Source organism: Bactrocera dorsalis, chromosome 6 (genome assembly GCF_023373825.1).
Source record: "Bactrocera dorsalis isolate Fly_Bdor chromosome 6, ASM2337382v1, whole genome shotgun sequence".
In the NCBI taxonomy this organism is placed as follows: domain Eukaryota; kingdom Metazoa; phylum Arthropoda; class Insecta; order Diptera; family Tephritidae; genus Bactrocera; species Bactrocera dorsalis.
This window is the reverse complement of record NC_064308.1, coordinates 19,363,691-19,369,690: the sequence shown is the minus strand read 5'-3', so window position 1 is coordinate 19,369,690 and position 6,000 is coordinate 19,363,691.

The window sequence follows — 6,000 nt, the reverse complement described above, 5'->3', positions numbered from 1 at the left end:
TGAACGGCTTCTGGTTGCTCTTCACCCCAAATGCGGCAATTTTGCTTATTTACGTAGCCATTCAACCAGAAATGAGCCTCATCGCTGAACAAAACACGCGCGCGAAACACATTTCGAACCGAACACTGATTTTGGTAATAAAATTCAATGATTTGCAAGCGTTGCTCGTTAGTAAGTCTATTCATGATGAAATGTCAAAGCATACTGAGCATCTTTCTCTTTGACACCATGTCTGAAATCCCACGTGATCTGTCAAATACTAATGCATGAAAATCCTAACCTCAAAAAAATCACCCGTTATATACAAATTTCTATTGTTACTCAAATCCTAATAAGTTTTTATTTTATTTGGCACACCGGCAAATACATTGTCGACAACCCCGACATTTTGGTCCTTCGAGCCGAAACTTCTGCCTATTTAAATAAACCCACTCAAATAACCATCGTTTGGATCAACAAATTTGCATATTTTCACCCACCCAATCAACCATATTTTGGATCCACAGGATTAACATTCACCCACCCAATATTCATCAACCACTTTGGATTTAAACAAAACTCATCAATTTTCAACATATGTACGTGGAGAAAAAATTGTAAGTACCCGAACCCCAATTTATTTAAAATATATTAATATGAATTAGTGCAAATCGGAATAAAACGGCATAGTGACACAAGAACAAAATTAATATTCTATTCAAAGTAAATCTTTTGCTTAACCGGTATTAAGCACAAAGTATTTGCAAAATTTTAATTGCCATATTCCGCTTTGCACCTTACCCGTTCACATACATACATATGCACATATGTTTTGAGAGCCAAATAGTGTTGCTTTGGCGCCCACCCATACCTACGCGTACATATGTTTAGTTGCATTACCCGCTCAATTAACAACAAATTAACGTTGACTGCTAGTGCAGTGTAAGCAAGAATGATAGAAACAAGATTGCGCAATGACGAGTTCAAATTTTGTTCGTTCTGCGCATCTACGTCACGGTTGACCAACGTAGAATCAGCTGATTTTCAATTGTTTGTTATTCTTTGCAATAAGAAGCAATTTTGTATTAAAACATGAATATCATCAAAAGTTAACATCAATATAAGTGAATATTTTATAGTGAACATTTACCTACATATTCAATTCATGGTATTTTCGTTGCATTATTTAATTTTGTCTCTTTGCTGTGTTTGTTTCAATTATATACATACATTTATGCAAATAAAAATATTGAATATTTTGTGACCAACTATCAATTTATTGTCTTATTTAATTTTCTTTTTTTGATGTACATATTTTCAATTAAGTTTTTATTTAAGGAACGAATCCTAAAATACATTTTAGCTCTGAAAAACAATTCTTGTATTTTGGTGCTACAATTAACAAAATTACTGAAATTAAATTACAAAAGTGCTTCTGGACGTAATTTTCACATACATATGTATATGCAAATCAGTACCATTTAAGTCGTCAAATACTGCTTGCAAGGCTCTCTCCATCAACGTATCTGTTAGTTTTGAGAGTCCTCCTTCAGATAGGTGATCCATCCAAGTATAAGATGAACAATTTTCTGAATTGGCACAAATTTCGGGGTTGTCTTTACTGATTTTTTTTGTTGTATTTGTTATTATTAGGAGAAGGTTCTTATGTAAGAAAAAAATTACGAAAGTTGCCGGAAACCCCTAAAAACAGCCCTTTTCTTTTTCCCATACAAACGTTTTATTTTGTATATACATACATACATACATACATATGTAAGTAAAAATGATTGTTCGTTTGTTAGTAACGCTAACGCTCGAGAACGGCGGAACCAATCTTCATGAAATCAGAAGTTGTTCGCTGTGGATCTGGAAAGGGTTAGATATAAAAAAACCATATACTTTTCATAAGGAAAAGTCGAAAAATTGGAAATTTCCAAAAAGTGACTTTTCATACACTTCTTTTATGTTTTGTTTTTCAATATTTTGATTTGTAAATTATTTGAATCGTTCAATTTCGGTCGCTTACTTTTTTATTCTGGAAAAAATTATTGAAAATTATTCAGTGAAAACTTTATGTGTGTTTCAAACGAAGTGATCAATTACAGATTGAAATTTGTTACGAAGCAACGAAGACATCGCGCTAATATCGGTCGGCGTTCTTTTTGCCATCAACGTATGGCAGCTCAAGACACAAGAACTTCATGAGACTCCCACGATGCGATGACATATGTGTGGAATTATAGATCGCTGTCAATCAGCAAGCGATCATCACGATAATACAGCAAGACTTTTCAAACAACAGCTACGGTGTTTGATGAACTTTATCTTGAAGCAACGTATGTATATACAAGTATGGTGTAGTCAGATGCTGGATGTACTCTGTTGAGTTGCAAAAAAGAGGTTTGCCCCAGGCACACATTTTTCTTTGAATGGTGGATGGTGGTTACACCAGATCAAATTGATGAAATCATTTCTGCCGAAATTCCTCATGCAGAGAAAGATCCATTATTCTACGAAGCGATGAAAACCAATATGGTGCATGGACCTTGCAGACATCCCACTTGCACTAAATGCACGAAACACTATCCACGTGCTTTTCTTTCGGAAACGCAAACTGGAAATGATGGATATCCACTCTATCGTCGTAGCTCATCAGACGACAATGGCAGGACATTTACCATTCAACTTAGAGTAGTGAATATCGAAGTTGAGAACATATTGATCGTACTATATTCTCCACTGTTGTCTAATTCACATTCAAAACTCATATCAATGTTTAGTATTGCAGTTTGGTGTAATCTATAAAATACGTTTGTAAGTACGTCATCAAAGGAACCAATATGGCGGTTATTGGTCTTGAACGATACGGTCGATACGTGAACTGCAATAAAGCGCTTTGTAGGGTATTTACTTCTGCAATTCATGAACGTTTTTTGACTGTTGTGCGTCTCGCAGTTTATTTGAAGAATGGCTAAAGAGTGTTTTTCAACCCAGAGAATACAGTGCAGCCAGCGGAAACACTTCCAATAACATTGACATTTTCCATAATACAATTGCTAAGTATTTGGAATAGAAGAAAAGAACTGCAACCAAATACGCCGTGAAATAGATTATAAATGGTTCAGTAATGAGTCGTTGAGTATGTATTATACCACGTGCATCCCTAAAGACTGATGTCACAACCTTTCCAACCGCCTTTTTCGTTTTTCCGCGCCTGAAAACCATCACCACCAACTTCATCATGTGCAATCCACTAGAATGACTGTCGATTGAACTCCAGCGGGAAATGATGGAGCTATATTTCTTTATTTATTGCGATTAGAGAGTACTTAAACACTTCTCAGAATTAGTTGTTTTTGTTGGATTATAAACTTGCGAGCACCTACTTTGCAACTCAACGGTGGATTTCCCTGAGCCCAAATTCAACAGTATTTTTCACAAAAAAACAATGCTTTATTGACACATGAAATGCTTTATGATCGATTTTTTTAAACTAACACAAGTTGCTTCAGAAAAATACTATATCTCATTAACTAATAGTTATAATCCAACTAATAGAAATCATATAGATGGTAGTAGTAGTATTATCTATGTATCAGCCACAGTGAAGCGTGGACGGGTCCTCTAGTTACCCTATAATAGTCATATGCCAAAACTACTAACTCAATTCACCCATTCAGCAACATTACACGGCGGAAATCAGCTAGTTTTACGACTTATGCGTTCAGAATTTTGGTTACCGAAGCTGAAAACCCTCATCAAGTCTACCATTCATCAGTTCAAAACTTGCGTTTTGCACAAAAAGCGCCACACTACTCAGATTATGGCAGCACTACCCGCCGAACGTACCACCTTAACCCGTCCATTCGCAGCAACAGGAGTCGATTTCGCCGGTCCCTACGACATAAAAAATTACACCAACAGAGCATGTCTGATCACAAAAGGTTACGTATGCGTATTTGTATGTTTTGCAACTAAGGCAATACATCTAGAGCCAGTAGGTGATCTCACCACCAACGCATTCATGGCCGCATTCGCACGTTTCTCTTCCAGGCGCGGATGTCCCGACGATCTCTATTCAGACAATGGTACAAATTTCGTTGGAGCGTCTAAACTTTTAATTAAAGATCGGCGAGAATTCATGAAGTCATTGAAAACTCAATTAACAACTAGTGAAGCACACCAAAATATCAACTGGCAATTTAATCCCCCAGGAGCTCCACACATGGGTGGACTCTGGGAAGCAGGAGTGAAAAGCTTAAAGAGCCACTTGAAAAAGGTGTCTCAGAACCAAAAATTCACTTTCGAAGAACTAGCTACCCTTTTAACCCGAATCGAAAGTTGCTTGAATTCTCGCCCTTTAAGCCCATTAAGTGAAGACCCAACAAATTTATAACTGTATTACTCAGTGGTGAACTCACCTTTGTTTCCGAACTCACTTGTTATAAAATATTTTTTAAAAGAATAGGTTTTCGGAATACTCTTTTTATTAACTTTACAAACGTTTTCAATGTTTACAAAAGGTAAAATTTGGACGGATATTCCAATCGGCGGCGGAATCGACGACCGTTGATGTACGTGGGAGGAAACGAAAAGAAAAAGGCGATGCTGCGAAAAGCGTATGCGCACAAGCGTTGAGTCCTTGCGGAAGCCAAAAACGAAGTGTGTCTGGCTGGAGTTGTCCGTCCCTTTTTTTTTGTGTTCTAGTTGGAAGTGTGGTGTCACGTTTGAGTGTATTGGTGTGATGTGGAAGGTGAGTGGTGAGTGTGGTGTGCTGTTATGGTGATTTTGTGTGTTGAAATGTGGTGTGGCTGTGTTTCATGATAGGGTAAGCCGAGAGTCATTTAGACATCCCGGCCCCCCTAGGCAAATTATTAGCCTAGTAGCCTTTGCAACTGCTGCAATGTGGCCACCACGTTACTAAGCCCAGTGGGTTGGCGAGACCGCGGCCTGGGTTGACGCCGCCGCGTAGAGGTATTGTGTTGTTGGCGCCGAGTGCGTGTTCGGGATTCTGGTGGTGGCTCAGCTCTTCGTGTTCGTGCAGCACGGTTCGCCTGCGGTCGTCGGGTCGTAGCACGACTGGAGGGGGCAAGTAATGGTCTGCCGTCCCGATGAAGGAGCGTGTGATGTGGCCGCATGCATATTTGGCACGTATACCCGGATGTACACTCCGATGTGGAGTGGGTAGGTGCCAGACAATTTAGGCAGTGGCCATGTGCCTGTACAATCTGCTGGCGGAGCGGAGGCAGCATCCTCTTAAAAATGCCGCAATGCGGCAACCTGTGGGGGCGGCGGCAAAGCGGGCATCGGAGGCGCTGTGGGTCTGCTGGCACCGGCGTCGGATTTGCGCGTGTTGCACTTCGGGCAACAGTTGGTTGCGTTGTGGCCGTGGTGTTTCGAGGAGCTGGTGTAGGCCCCGTTCGTGGCACGTGAATGGTCGACCGAACGGCTGGCGTTGGTGCTGGCGGCATATCGACATCCATTTAATCTGTCAAAGATATTTACGTTATATATTTGTGGTATACGGATATGATAGTTGGTGCTACGTTAGGTGGCACTGGTGGGTAGTCATGTGGACCACCCATCTATTACTACTTTTGCGGTTTTTATTAAGATAGGATTTGTGGTTTGTTTTGCGGGTTATCGATTTATCGTTTTTTGTTTACGTTTTACGTGTCGGTTTTATCGGCTGTGGGCAAAAAGCATAGTTTAACGAGCGGCCGAGTTAGTGTTCCGTTTTGCGTACGGAGATCAACTACGCGAATATGACCGTCGGAGCCGTGGTAAAGCTTCTCTATGCGGCCAAGCCGCCATTCAGTGGGGGGGAGACAATCGTCATGAATTAAGACACAATCTCCAAGCTTAGGCGCGTTTTCTGGTGTTTTCCACCGGTACCTTCTGTGGAGGTCCTTTAAATAATCTTCTTTCCATCGAAGACTGAAATGGTGATGGAGAATTTTAATTCTTTCCCATCTGTTTAATAAGGAAAGCGACTCCACGCCTGGCTCAGGTGTGGCCAGA